Consider the following 16,320-nt stretch of genomic DNA (forward strand, 5'->3'; position numbering starts at 1 on the left):
TACTAGGCTGCCATTTGAGCATCACTTCAAATATTTATTTACAGCAACTTGTTCATTACTTTCAGATCTGATACACACAAAACAGAGCACACTGGATGCTGTAAGAAAGGTTCCCTAAAACCAGTATGAAGTCCTTTAGATTTCTTTTTCCTGCTTTTTCCTTGAGCAAAATGACTGTCAATCATCCCAAAATTTATATCATCAAAAATGAATGCTTGATTTCTAGCATTTGGGGAAAATAAAATAGAAAACTCCCCGCTCTATGCTCCTGACTTGAATTACTCTCTAATTACAGAACGCAGAGTTCTTTGTGACAGTTTGAATGTGTGAAAGCAATCATATCAAATGATATAGCTAGAGTGACCCGTTAAGGCTTGTGAGAAAACGTTCCTGGTCAGGCCTGTTTTCCCATTGCGGAGGGAGGAACTTTGAATTTGATCAATTAGGCTTTGTTTTTTGTTTTTGTTTTTGCGGTATGCGGGCCTCTCACTGTTGTGGTCTCTCCCGTTGCGGAGCACAGGCTCCGGATGCGCAGGTTCAGCGGCCATGGCTCACGGGCCCAGCCACTCTGCGGCATGTGGGATCTTCCCGGACCGGGGCACGAACCCGTGTTCCCTACATCGGCAGGCGGACTCTCAACCACTGCGCCACCAGGGAAGCCCTAGGCTTTGTGTTTTTAAGGGGTAGGCATTATCTATGGCCACAAATGAATAGAAGGTGTCATTGTCCGAACGCCCCGGGCAGAGTAAAGATGAAGTTGTCCTGTGTGGTAGGATCTGATGCTATGAATGACTGCCAAGGTCAATACCAGGAGGACCACTGCCAGCCACCAACACAGGTATGAATCAATGAGAACTTGGAAAAGCATTTCAGATGCCCAATCCCTGCTTCGCCCAGCTTCCAACTGTGGACCTGCTTATACTACCATACAAGAGACATTCGTTAAAAATAGAGAAGTCCCCATCTGATTCTAACTAGAATCACCCCCGAAACTACACTGTATTCTCTCAAGGACACGCTTTTGATCTAGCAGAGTTATGTCCTTTTTGGGCTAATGCAGCTTTTGGCTGTGACCCACGGAGTTAATGTGGGTGAAGTCCATTTTCCTCTCCGTGGACATTTCAACGTGGTGGCCAGAGAGGTAATTATGTCTGCCTTCAAGTTGAATTAACAATTTTAAGAAGATGTCGCTTTTGTCTTTGCAGGAGGAGAATCAGCTTCCTCATTATCCTCGAACCCTGGGACCCTTTCCCCTGGTGTCTGTGTTAGATTTCTTTATTTAAAACTCCCCTAGTGCATTAACACAAGAGAACCATCTGGATGGATACATTCCGAGAGGGGCTTTGGCAGGAAACAAGGACTTAAGAGCTCTACCGTATAGAAGAATATGCAACAGAAGTTACATAGTCAATGCAAGAGCCATACAATAACCAGGTATCTTTTTTTTAGAAACTTTCAGAATTCAGTTTAATGTGATCAGTGATTTGGGATACAGGAAGGGAGGAGAATGAGCTCATAGGCTTTTGCCTCATTTTATGTCGTAATTTAAGTATAAACCCTACTTCAAAGTTTATCCAAATGAATTTCTGTACCTGCTATTTTATCTCCAGCCACCAAACAGCATGCAAACCAGTAACATCCCAGGTGTGACAAATTCCCAGTGACTGGAGTGGGGAATCAGGGGGAAGAACGAAGGTAACAGACAGAATTCACAGGAGACACTCTTCTCCTGCAGGACCCCAGAAAGTTAGACAGATGCTTTGAGCATCCATGTATTTCAAGGGTAAACAGGTAGGCAAGCTTCAGAGGTTCCCAGGACATTCACATCCCCTCCCCCAAGATGTGCTCTCTAAGGGGAAACACCCATGTACCTTCTGGCAACACAGCACCTGTCACGATAGATCAGGCATGTGCTGGTGAAAATGTCCTAGTGACTTCCTTTTGGGACCATATGGCACCTGCGACTGAGTGGCCTTTTCCTGACACTGGAGGTGAATTTGCCAACCATCCAGGTTTTCTATGCTTTATTTTCTTTCCCTAAGTTTCGTTCGAGTGATACCTCAAGATCCAGAGAACCATGGGACTCAGCCTCATCATGATACAATCAACAGGGAAAGGAGAGTTGGGCTTAGTCCAATTTATCAGTTGTGCTGTAAAGACAAACAAGCATGTTGGTACCCGGTGTGGAAGTGTGTGTTCCCCAGTAATGACCTCTGAGAAAAGCCCCTGGTACTATGAGGCAACGTCCCAGTGATAATATTTTCAACAAATGAGGTACGGTCTGGGGAAGACACTTCATCCTGAATCAAGCTTGGCTGGTGCTGGATTTGGACATTCATGAGGTCAATTGAGCCAAATGGTAAAAAAGAGAGAGGCAAGTCATTAAATAGAGACTTTGCTATCAGCCTCGGTGTCTCACCCTCACAATTGCCAGCCTTGGGGATTTCCTATGAACTTGCAATTTCAATAGGCCCTGAAAATTCTGTCCAGTTGAGACAGGCTGGGACCTGGGACTCTTTGCTGCAGTGCTTGCACCTGGACACACCTCTCCTTGAGCAACAAGATACAAAGACGCTATAGCGGGCTAAAAAAACTGCGTGTATGCAGTTGGGGCAAACTCTGGACCCAAAAGACACAAAGAGACCAAAAAACCCACCTGCCACTTTTGAAGAGCCTGGAGCAGAAAACAGAAGGTCAGGAGCGAAGACAAGGTGTCAGGAGCAAATGCAGGGCAGTGCGCATGCGGCCCGCCACACCACACCACGAGGGGGTGGGCAGACCACCTAAGCCACGCCTCTGGCCCGACCCCTGGACACACCCCTCCCCTCACCCCATATACGGAGCCAGCTCGCCCCCCCACTCAGGGAGGGAGCAAGCAGGGGAACCTGTTGATTGTTCTCACTCCCCTCTGCTGCAGCAGGGGCCCCAATAAAGCCTTGCCTGAAGTTCTCACCTGGCCTCTAGTCAATTTCTATCGGTTGGGGAAAGCCAAGAACCCTGGTCGGTATCACAGTGATTGGTTCCCTCGCAGTTATGCACCTCCAGGCACAAAGAAACAAGGATGACTGCCCCAAAGGAATGTTAGTGGTACCGTGGCTGTGATCACAGTGCATCACCGGCTGCTATTTCTCAAATGACTTAGATATGAAAGTGATGCCCTTAAAAAACTGAGCTGGATGAGGGCAAGGGTGATGATGAAGACATTATTAATGTCAAAGATGTTTATGGGGCTTCCCTGGTGGCGCAGTGGTTGAGAGTCCACCTGCCGATGCAGCGGACGCGGGTTCGTGCCCCGGTCCGGGAAGATCCCACATGCCGCGGAGCGGCTGGGCCCGTGAGCCATGGCCGCTGAGCCTGCGCGTCCGGAGCCTGTGCTCCACAACGGGAGAGGCCACAATAGTGAGAGGCCCGTGTACCGCAAAAGAAAGGAAAAAAAAAAAAAAAAAAGACGTTTATGAAGAATGTTAGTTGAATTCATGAAATGTGAGTGTGCACATATAAATGAATATATTATTTTACATATGGCTTTAGATACATAGGTAGACCTGAGTAAACTATTAAAATGTATATCTGACTATCTATATCTCAAAAAAATGTGTACAATTAAATTAGCAATAAAAATCTCTTAGAAGATCCTGTCAGTGGAAAACTGTAGCCGATCACCTTAGGTTTGTGGTTAGAGTGGGGATTTTGTTGTAATCTGTGTGCACTCACTGGAAGTGTGTCAGATATTTGAATGATTCGTGGCGTGTCAGATGTGAAGGGACAGGTGAAGTCAGGGCAGCATGATCTGGGTCAAAGGTTGCAAGTGTGACCTAGGCACTGGATTTGGCTCTCAGAAATGACCCCTTTGTTCTTGTCAGCCTTCTAACATGTTTGAAGATTTTGCATTAAATATCGGATAGTTGCATTTCAGTAAAATAACTGAAAATGTAATGACGGAGTCCACGTACCCACATAGGAGTGATCAGCGGGAGGAGAGGAAGCAGACACTGCCCGCTTTAGGTGCCACAGTCCCCATCTCTCCCTATTGCCTCCCAGGGGGTCATGTCCCCCGTAGAGACTATATGTTCCTGGCTCCTGTGGGCATTGTTTGTTTGTTTGTTTTTATCAGGATAGAGTTGATTTATAATGTTGTGTTAGTTTCAGGTGTACAGCAAAGTGATTCAGTTATACATATATTCATTCTTTTTTAGATTCTTTTCCCATATAGGTTATCACAGAATACTGAGTAGTTTCCTGTGCTATACCATAGGTCCTTGTTAGTTATCTATCTTATATATAGTAGTGTGTGTATGTTCATCCCAAGCTCCTGATTTATCCCTCCCCTGCCTGGCACCCATGCTTCCCCTTTGGTAACCATAAGTTTGTTTTCGATATCTGTTAAGTCTGTTTCTGTTTTGTGAATAAGTTCATTTGTATCATTTTTTTAGTTAGATTTCACATATGAGTGATATCATATGATATTTGTCTTTGTCTGACTTACTTCACTTAGTATGATAATCTCTAGTTGCATCCATGTTGCTGCAAATGGCATTATTTTATTCTTTTTTATGGTTAAGTAATATTCATTGTGTGTGTGTGTGTGTGTGTGTGTGTATGTATCCATACATATATATATATTCCTTTGTGTATGTACTTATACCACACCTTCTTTATCCATTCATCTGTTGGTGTGCCCTTAGGTTGCTTCCATATCTTGGCTATTGTAAATTGTGCTGCTATGGACTTTGGGGTGCATGTATCTTTTTGAATTAGAGTTTTCATCTTTTCTGGATCTATGCCCAGGAGTGGGATTGCTGGATCATATGGTAACTTTATCTTTAGTTTTCAAGGAAACTTCATACTGTCTTCCATAGTAACTACAGCAATTTACCTTTATCTGAAGTATCCTTTTCATTCAAACATCTCACTTCCTGATTTGAAATACTCAGAACGTAAGTCATCTCACCAAAACAGAGTTTTGGTCCATTGTGTTGTCTATTACCAGGAATGCTATTCCTTTCCTCTTGACACAAACAGCCTTCAAGACCTGATTCAGACATCACCGTCCCCAGATACCCAGATCATTCCCATGTCTTGTGGGCAAGGCTCCCACCCCAGAGAATCTGTGGCCCTACACCTGCATCTCATCCCCCTCCTGACCTGCGTCTACCTTGGACAGCAGCTGTTTCTATGTGCACTGTGTCCTTCTCCTAGAACAAAAGAAATTCCAGGGCAGGGGCTGTGTCTTAGTTTATCTCTGACCCCCTTTGCCTATCAAGGGCTTGCCTGAATATGCTCAGGGAAATTTTGCTAAAAATAAACATCATACCTTTTAGATGAGAACCACAGGGCACTTTGCAGTCCTCCCTCCCTCCTTCCCTCATGTTCACATGTGACGACTTCAAATGATGATGTGTTTTGTGTGATATAAACACACACACAGAAACACATGTATGTGAGCTTTCATATCTGCCATGGCAGGTGTATCAAGTATGTTTGATCACTTGCACAAAGCTTGCAACTTGGAATTGGAGGTTAAATCAAAGTTGTGAGACATTTCTTCTTTCCATAATAGGATTACAAAGAAAGATAACATGTAAAGCATGAGAATAGCTACAGGACTGAACCCTGGGTCCTCAAAGCTGTTTGCCTAACAATGAAAGCCACTATTTTATCTGCAGCTAAGAATACAAAAGTAGGGCAGGCTATAGGAGGTAAATTTTAAATCATCTGAAGCTGAATGTCAAGAGAAGACAGTTTTGAGGTTCTTTTGAACTGGGATAATGTATGTTTCTTCCATGGCCTTTTAATAAAGAGAGAGCTGGCCGCCTGCCTTTGTAATACTCCCTGAAATCATGCTTCCCACAAACGTTACCATTTAAACCAATTACAAGCCGTTGAAATTGTTGTATTTCAGAATATGGATGTGAGTTCTAGTGGTTTCTTATGTATATGATGTCTTTACTAAAAAAAGACAATTTTTAACTTGTGTCATTCATTAACTTTTCACCCTGCTGGAGGAAAAGTAAAGTCCTATTCTACTTTGGAAAGAGAGCTTTTTGGAGTTCTCTCTTGGGAAATCTTTATTGGAAATTTTACATGTAAAATAAAATGTTTCTTAGAGGAAGTGGGGAGGGGGCAAGACTGGCAATTACACACAACGTCTTCACTCCTCACAACTCCGTGGGAGTTCATTACATTAGACCCATTTTACAGAGCAGGAAACTGACCACGAGCCTAACCATCATCTTCCAGAAAGAGCCTCCGACACCTGCTGACCTGCCTTGTGTGGCCTGGGTGCCCTTAGGCCTGGTCACAGCCGCTTGGGTCTCCCCTCACCCCAGGGATCCTCAGGACCCTCTCCTGTGCTGACACCCCCATTTCCTGCGTGTTTCTCTTTCTTGCTTTACTCCCTTGTTTGGGCGGAAACCTTAGTCCAGTAGCTTCCTAACAAGAGTGCAGGACTGGTCATTTGTGAGATCATTCTTGAACCACATCTATGTGACGCTGTCCGAGGTACCTAGAATAGCCAAATTCATAGAGTCAGAAAGTACATTGGTGGATGCCATGGGGCAGGGGCTGCGGGGGACGGGGAATGGGGAGTTAGTGTTTAACGGGGAGAGAGCTTCAATTTAGGAGGGGTGAAAAGTTCAGGAGGTGGATGATGGTGAGAGTTGCACAACGAGGGGAATGTACTTAGTGCCACTGAATTGTACAGTCAAATATGGTTAAAATAGTATGTTTTAGGGGTTCCCTGGTGGCGCAGTGGTTGAGAGTTTGCCTGCCGATGCAGGGGACACAGGTTCGTGCCCCGGTCCGGGAGGATCCCACATGCCGCGGAGCGGCTGGGCCCGTGAGCCATGGCCGCTGAGCCTGTGCGTCCGGAGCCTGTGCTCCGCAACGGGAGAGGCCACAACGGTGAGAGGCCCACGTACCGAAAAAAAAAAAAAAAAAAGTATGTTTTATATAATGTGACTTTGACCACAATTAAAGAACATTTTTTTTAAAAAAATAGAAAACCTAATAATTCACCCTCATTTCAGTGTCCACATGAGTGCTGGTGGCATGCAAGTATTCTCAGGGACACGGCATGTAGGTTTTATTGCAGCTTTGCTCAAAGGAGGGATCTTGAGTAAGTGAGGCTGCAGCTACAATGATCTGCACCATTCTTTCAACATGAACGAAGCCCCGTGGAGTGACCTGGGTGGCGAGAGTGACAGGCAGTGTCCACATGGAGACAGAGTGAGAGTCAGGGTATACAGATGAGGATGGGCAGGCTTTCCAGCACTTCACACCAAACACATTTGAGGATGAATCCGAGATGCAGGGTTTTCCCCTGGGCATTAGGAAGCTGGTTCAGCACAAGGAAAATTGTATGCAGTCTGGGGAAATAAATTAAATATGCAAAGCTACTAAATACAATACCATTTATATAGAAGATAGAAAGTCACGTAATTTGATGAAGCCAAACATCAATGCCCTCCTTCTGCTTCCCAATTGCCACTTCTTTCTTCCCACCAGAGTGGATCATTTTTATTGTGACAGCCGTAGTTTATGGAAAGAAAAAATAATCTTTATTTATAATGGGAAATTGTTTGCATATATCAAGTCCACTCTTTACTGCACTGTTCACCCTTAACAGAAGTTAATTCTAACAGCTGTGTGTGAATCTCTTTAAGATAATCTGATACGTATGCACTTTTTTGGCTAATGGAGAAGTCTCTTCCAAAGAGAGAGCTCAGACTACTAGATAAATATTTTATTCTAATGCTGATCAGTCTTCTATATAAATATCATTTTCCCCCCACTGCCCCCAATAAAGCAAGAGAATGTTTTCCTGCAAAAGAATTGAGAAGGCCTGCCTATTTTTGTCCCAGGGTAATGGAATATATTTATCGATGCAGAATCAATTATGTGAATCAGGAGTCCAACTGTGGAGAGTCTCATGGCTCTTACTAATCTTATAAAGATGAAGCATGCTGGGAGTCTAAATAAATGAGACACATCTAGTCCTTTAAAGCACATTCAATCCATAATTTTAACCCAGTGTTCCTGCATTTTTCAGGGTCAATAGCAAAGTGCTATTCCTCCCATCTATTTGGTCTTTACCCATCTCGTCTTCGTGGATCAGAATCTCATCAGGGAAAATGAACTAAAGGATAAATCAGCATAATTATAAATACTCTCTGCTTGCAGCAAAATATCTAACCCGATCCAATTTCTCCCTCATCCATTGTTCTGAGGACCAGGAGAAACACAATGCCAATTCTATAGGCAAGAGAATGCCTGTCCACTAGGGCTCCAGAAAGAGAGTGGCTCATGATATTTGAGATTTGATGTGAGACTCCTTTCCTCTCACGTACATTCTGAGAAAAGAATACTCACCATAATGATAGTCCCAGTAACTAATGCAAATTCATCAGTGTTTACCGAGTAGTCACAAGATACGGAGCACTGAATAAATTACACGGTGTTGTCCAATATTTTTCACTTAAAATTGGACACCTGCAATACAATGTTTGAAAGTTTTTAAAATTAAACTGTAACTGATCTTCAAAGTACACAAATAAGAAGAGAATAGTTTGATGAATTATTACATAGGGAACACAGATGTACAACCTTCACCTGGGTCAATAAATAAAACATCAGAAATGTCTCCAAGTTCCCTGTGGTTTGCCTTCCTGGTCCTTACCCACAATCACTCCCCCAGGTCCCATATCCCAACACCCTAGGTCAGTTCTATCTGTTTTGAACTTCTCATAGATGGAATCGTCACAGTATATATTCTTTTACTGCCTGTCTTCTTTCATTCTGAATTCACTTGGTAAGAGCCGTCTCTCTTTGGAGTGTATCAGTGGTGTGTTCATTTTCACTTTGTACATGATGTATTTATACTCAGCACCTTTTATCTTTGGTATATTTGAAATATACCAAAATGTATTTTAACTCATTATACTGAGCATTTGGGTTCGTCTGATTTGGGGATATTTTAATCATCCTGCTAATAACATTCTTGTATGTGTGTTTTGGTGCACATGTGAAATTGCTGGGTTAGAGGTTATAAATATGTTTCATTTAGATAACTCCAAATGGTTTCCTACCATGCTTGGATTAGTTTTGATTTCCACCAGTAGAATATGTGAAAACCAGTTACTCAAAATCCTCACCAATACTGAATATTTGTCTGGCTTTCAAATCGTTAGCTATGTTGATAGGTTTTAACTTGTATGTCATAACAAATGAGGTTGAAAACACTTTGATATATTTTTTGATTGTGGATATCAACCACCCACTCTCCAATATTTAAAAGTGCGTTTTCAAATAACAACAAAAGATAAAAAATAAACAACAAAAACAAACAAAAAAGAAAGAAACAAAGAAAAAAATACAAAAACAAAAGTGCCTTTTCAAGAATTCTGCCATTTTTCGGGCTTCCCTGGTGGCGCAGTGGTTGAGAGTCCGCCTGCTGGTGCAGGGCACACGGTTTCGTTTCCCAGTCCGGGAGGATCCCGCATGTCGCGGAGCGGCTGGGCCCGTGAAGCATGGCCGCTGGGCCTGCGCGTCCGGAGGCTGTGCTCCGCAACGGGAGAGGCTGCGGCAGTGAGAGGCCCGCATACCACAAAAAAAAAAAAAAAAAAAAAAGAATTCTGCCATTTTTCTAATGGGTTTTAAATGTCTTTTGCTTGTTGATTTGTAGAAATCTTATATGTCTCAGATATGAGCCTTTGGTTGATTTTATATGTGCAAATATTTTCTCTCACTCTGTGGTTTAACTTTCCAAGTTCTGAATGTGGTCTTTTAATAAATAGAAGTTCCCAGTTTTAATGTAGTCTAAATCATCAATGCTTGCGTGCATTACTTATTATGTCTGGCTTAAGAAATCTTTGCTTATACAAACAGCAGGTTTTCTTATAGAAATCCTGTGTCTTACCTTTTGCCTACAGCTCTACAATTCACATGAAACTGATTTTTGTATATGGTGTGAGGTAACGATGATGATTTTTTTCCTAGATGCTATCTGAAGAACCCAACACCACTTATTGAAAAGAGTCCCTTTCCCCACCACACTGCAGGGTCACGTTTGCCACCAGTCAAGGGTCCCTAAAGGTGCAGATCTGTTTCCAGGAGCTCTATTCTGTTTCATTGGTCTGTTTATCTTTCCCTGCACTAATACTGTTCTGATGCAATAACTAAAGCATTTTATTAAATCTGATAGAGTAGTTTCTCCAAAGTCACCTGTTTTCTTGAAGATTTTCTTGCCTATTCCAGGTTCCTTGTAGTTTCACATAAATTTTATTTTTTTTATTTCAAATTTATTTATTTATTTATTTGGTTGCACCAGCTCCCTAGTTGCAGCACGTGAGCTCTTTAGTTGCAGTATGTGAACTCTTAATTGCGGCACGCATGTAGGATCTATTTCCCTGACCAGGGATCGAACCTGGGCCCCTTGCATTGGGAGCACAGAGTCTTATCCACTGTGCCACCAGGGAAGTCCCCTCATGTAAGTTTTAGGATCAGCTGGTTAAATACCTTCTGGGATTTTGATTGACATTATATATAACTGTATTAACATGTTTGCAATATTAAGACTTCAATCCATGAACTACGGTATATCCCATTGGACATCCCTTCTTTAATTTATCTGAATGATGCTTTATAGTTTCCATCATAGAAGTCTTGAATATCTTTCATTAGATTTAGTCTTCATTATCTTCTCCCTTTATTCTATTTTAAATGGAAACATTTAATTTCATTTTCTAAGTGTCTGTTACTGTGATACAAAAACATGATTGATTTTTTTATATTGATTTGGTATGCAAGTTACCTGACTAAATTTACTTCTTGATTTTATTTATTTATTTGTTTGTTTTTGCCTGTGTTGGGTCTTCATTGCTGCCCACGGGCTTTCTCTAGTTGTGGTGAGCAGGGACTACTCTTCATTACAGTGTGCAGGCTTCTCACTTTGGTGGCTTCTCTTGTTGTGGAGCACAGGCTCTAGGCAAGTGGGCTTCAGTAGTTGTGGCTCGCAGGCTCTAGAGCGCAGGCTCAGTAGTTGTGGCACACGGGCTTAGTTGCTCCGCGGCATGTGGGATCTTCCCGGACCAGGGCTCAAACCTGTGTCCCCTGTATTGGCAGGCAGATTCTTAACCACTGCACCACCAGGGAAGTCTCTACTTGTTGATTTTTTTAAATCTCTATATTCTTTTAGCTATTCTGCATATACAATCATGTCATCTGCAAATAATAACAGTTTCATTTCTTCATTCAATCCTTAAATATATTTTTTTCTTTTTATTTATTCATTAGATTGGTTAGGACTTCTGCACAATGGTTAATACAAGTGGTCATACTGGGCGCCTTTGTCTCATTTTCAGACACAGAAAGATAGCTTTCAATATTTCACCATTAGGTATGACTTGCTGTAGGTTATATTTTGTGAATATTCTATCACAGGTCAGTATACTTTCCTCCTATTTATGGTTTTACATGTTTCCTTTTTACATCATGGACATGTAGAAATTTGTCAGATTTTTTCTCCATCTATTAAGATAATTATAAAATTCTCTCTCTCTCTCTCTCTCTCTCTCTCTCTCTCTCTCTCTCTCTCTCTTTTTATTTTTATTTTTCCTTTTTGGCCATACTGCATGGCATGTGGGATCTTAGTTTCCTGACCAGGGATTGAACCCATGCCCCCTGCAGGGGAAGCTGGGAGTCTTAACCACTGGACCACCAGGGAAGACCCCCAAATTTTTCTCTTTTATTTGCTGATAATTTTGTGTCCTTTTTCCCATTCAATATTTTAGAAAATATTTTACTAATATTATAAACTAGCCATAAATATTTCATTTTTATTTTTTTAATATCTTCACATTGAAATATTTTTAATAAAAATATGAAATCATCCCTTTTCTCACAATTCTACCCCCAGAGGTTTTCATTCTTTATCTTCTGGTGCAGAGTCTTCCCAACTTTCCCCTATAGGGGTCCAATTTTAAAGGGAATTATTAAACATATGATTTACTTTCTTCTTAGCATAGTTCTCCTTGAGGATATTACTGTAGCTAAATCTATATTTGATCCCCTGATAGAGAAAAATATATTTTTAGTTTGTGATTTTTCTAGATTTAGTAAAGACCGTTATATAAAAAGTTATATAACTATCTGGCAAAAAACCAAATGAGCTCTTGAACAAACTCATCAATCGGTTAAATTAATACCAGTCAGCTGAATCTGGTAAACTGATATTTTTAGCCTCCAAACTGAAATGATTTAATAGATTGTTTTAAAACCACAGACATATTCATTGGATCAGCTAGAAATTTAATGCAACATAGAGAAAATAGCATGGGCTCTGGAATCTTTCATTTATCCATCTTTCCAACTGGTGTCGGGCCACACACCATGTGTCAGGCATCTGGGTTGCTGGGGAGAGAGGGGTGAACAAGACAGCAGTGGCACCCACCTTCACAGAGGGGAAGACAAAAATGAACCTCAGCAGTGCCAAGTATTGTTAGACTGATCTGGGGGCACTCAGCACACACATTCAGGAGGGAAAATGGCCTTAGACTAATGGAATCTGGAAACATAGTGGGGATAGATCCCGGAGGTTCACATTAAATCTGGATTTTGTCCTAACAGCAGTGAAGTCACGCAGCCCATCTTACACTGGGCAATGATGCAGTCACGTTCCAGTTTGAAATGGACCGAAAGTTCCTTCCTGTTCTCTGGGGCCACTGTAATAGGCCAGGTGACAAACAATGGAGCCTGGATTAACGTTAGGGCCGCGAGCATGGTGATAAGAGAAACACGGCTAGGAGGTGGAATTGACTAGACTTCATGATCAGATAGAGAAGCGAGGGGAGAGAGAGAAGATCAAAGACAACATCCACATCGTTCCCATGAACAGCTGGGTGTGTGCCAGACCCGGGAGCTGCCCTATGGGGTCAGCAAAGCCCGTTTGGATAGGACCTTCCATCGCGGGGGAGGCCGGTGAGCTCAACAGCACCTGTGAACCCTTCCCACCACCCAGGGCCATCATCATAACCATAACTAGTCTCAGAAAACACGCCCTATCCACCTGCTATTTCCTTAAATGCTTAACCAAAAGCGAATTCAAATACTCCTGACTGTGACCCCATAGGATAGGAACAATTTCCTGCCATTTTACAGATAAGATTGCCGAAGCACACAGCAACTGTGGGATGACCCAAGGATGCCCAGTTAGCCTCTCTGCTAAGCTGAGCTTAGAAAGCTCACAGCAGGTTATATACCTTCCCTGGGCTCCATCACCTCTGCTGGAAGGGAGGGTCGGACCCACCATGGAAGATGTGAGGATAAAGGATATCTAATAGTAACACTGGCCTGAGACCATGGCTGTGAACATTAGATGAATCCACGCCCAGAACAGGGTGAGCACCCAGGGAAGGAAGCCTCACCGTCGTGCAGTTCACCTTGGAATGACCATACCCAGCACCTGCAGAGCATTACAGAGGCTCCTGCCAATGGTAGGTCCCGTGGGAGCGCTGTGGAGCTCCCACACCTGCCAAGGGACACTAGGGATGTGCCTCTGCACCTCTGGGCCTCAGCTTTGCCACCTGTAAACTGAGTCGCAACATTCCTCCTGCTCAGGGCGGCCGGGGAGTTTAAGTAGGTTCCCGACCTAACACTTGGAGCCTGGACTAGGGGCTCAGTGTCTGTCAGTCACTGTGGACTACCCTGGGCCAGCAGGGGCAGGTAAAACACGCAGAAATGTAGGACCAGGCCTTGCAGCCACCCTGAGATAAGGGGGACAGGGAGTTAACAGCTGTCCAAATAGTTCTTCTTTAGTTCAAAAAGCCACTGGTTACTTTGGCCCTTTCTTTGCCTGAAACTGCATGCAGGTCAGGTGTGATCAAGAACTTGTCTTTAGCTGCCCAGAGGCTTTTCAGCTCCAGATGAAGTAGGCTAGGGGAGTAAAGGATTAATTCACAGTAATTAGTTACAGACAGATTTTTTTTTCTAAAAGGAGGGCACAATTTAAGGTTGAGGAAACATATGGAGTGACATCACACTTAGTTTCTGGAACTTTTACATAATATGAACCACCTTCCAGGGTCAGGACTAGCGTGAGGCACCCAGGACTCAAAACTTAAGGAGGGGGCTTCCCTGGTGGCGCAGTGGTTGAGAGTCGGCCTGCCAATGCAGGGGACGCGGGTTCATGCCCCGGTCCGGGAAGATCCCACATGCTGCGGAGCGGCTGGGCCTGTGAGCCAGCCGCTGAGCCTGTGCGTCCGGAGCCTGTGCTCCACAACGGGAGAGGCCACAACAGTGAGAGGCCCGCATACTGCAAAAAAAAAAAAAACTTAAGAAGGCACCCAGTGCTCAGTCACCTGCCTGCACCTGCCCAGCCTGAAAGCAAGTGACTCCTTAAATTTTGCACCCTGGGGTGTGGAGAAAAGGGAACCTCTTACACTGTTGGTGGGAATGTACATTGATACAGCCACTATGGAGAACAGTATGGAGGTTACTTTAAAAACTAAAAATAGAACTACCATATGACCCAGCAATCTCACTCCTGGGCCTGTACCCTGAGAAAACCATAATTCAAAAAGATACATGTGCCCCAATATTCATTGCAGCACTATTTACAATAGCCAGCACATGGAAGCAACCTAAATCCCCATCAAAAGAATGGATAAAGAAGATGTAGTACATATATTCAATGGAATATTGCTCAGCCATAAAAAGGAACGCAATTGTGCCATTTGCAGAGACGTGGATGGACCTAGAGACTGTCATACAGAGTGAAGTAAGGCAGAAAGAGAAAAACAAATACCGTATAATATCGCTTATATGTGGAATCTAGAAAAATGATACAGATGAACTTCTTTGCAAAGCAGAAATAGAGACACAGACGTAGAGAATGGACGTATGGATACCGGGTGGGGGGGCGGGGGAGGGGATGGGTGGGATGAATTGGGAGAATGGGATTGACATATATACACTACTATGTATAAAACAGACAGCTAATGAGAACCTACTGTATAGCACAGGGAACTCTACTCAGTGCTCTGTGGTGACCTAAATGGGAAGGAAATCCAAAACAGAGGGGATATATGTATACGTAGAGCTGATTCACTTTGCTGTACAGCAGAAACTAGCACCACGTTGTAAAGCAACTGTACTCCAATAAAAATTAATTAAAAACAAACAAAACAGAAAAAAAAAATTGCACCCTGGGGACTTGCTTGCTGGCCCTAGTCTGGCCCAGGCCACCGTCATTGAGTTAAACTTGTCATGTGATTGGTCTCAGCAAATTGTTCAAGCTTCATTGCAGCCAGGAGAAGAAATAAAAAGATAGTCTTACCTCAGTCCCTTGTCTCCGACCAAGACCGAAGGCCTGATTCTCTCTACCTGCTACACTCTCCACGATGCTCTCCACAGAGTTTCTTAAATCCCCACCGAGTGATTTCCTCAAACTGATCTTAGTAATAGCTGCTGACATGCACTCCATAAAATTGCAGAGTGGATCCCAAGCTGTAACAAGGTCCTATTCTTCTTTGCCTTGTGGAAGGGCTTGAACGATGAAACCAGCTGAGCTCTTTGGATTCGTAGGGTTTCCTTGGACAAAGACCCTTTTCCTGAAAGACACTTCGCATTGGAGACCACATCACTTACAGCTGGGTGACAACTTGAAACTGATTCCGCCAGGGTCAGAGTCACCTTGATATGTGTATACTTAGAAATGGAGTCACCATGCTGACAGTATCAGTAAAGAGTCCAATATGTGACCACTCTCTATGGAACAGACACTGGGCATCTTCACTGTGACCATGACCTTGGGTCCAAAGGGAGGTGCTACTATTATTGCCATATTATAAATGTAATAGCAGCTAGCCAGTATGAGAGAGAGAGAGAGAGAGAGAGAGAGAGAGAGAGAGAGAGTGTTACTATTCTAAGTACTTTATGTCTTTCCATTTATGGAACCTTCATAGCATCCAAGGAGGTGGGCGCTATTACTATTCCCATTTCACAGATGGGATTGAAGGAGATACATGCTTGATAGGCTGTGGAAAAGTTAAGGATTGCATTTAATCATCTGTATTTTGTTCATGCTATAAACAGCTTCATATGTTTCCAAATTCTTTTTTTTAAATTAATTTTATTGGAGTACAGTTGCTTTACAATGTGGTGTTAGTTTCTACTGTACAGCAAAATGAATCAGCTATGCATATACATATATCCCCTTTTTTTGGATTTCCTTCCCGTTTTGGTCACCACAGTGCACTGAGTAGAGTTCCCTGTGCTATACAGTAGATTCTCATCAGTTATGTATTTTATACATAGTATCAAGAG

The sequence above is a fragment of the Hyperoodon ampullatus genome, assembly GCF_949752795.1.
Source record: "Hyperoodon ampullatus genome assembly, chromosome: 13".
In the NCBI taxonomy this organism is placed as follows: domain Eukaryota; kingdom Metazoa; phylum Chordata; class Mammalia; order Artiodactyla; family Ziphiidae; genus Hyperoodon; species Hyperoodon ampullatus.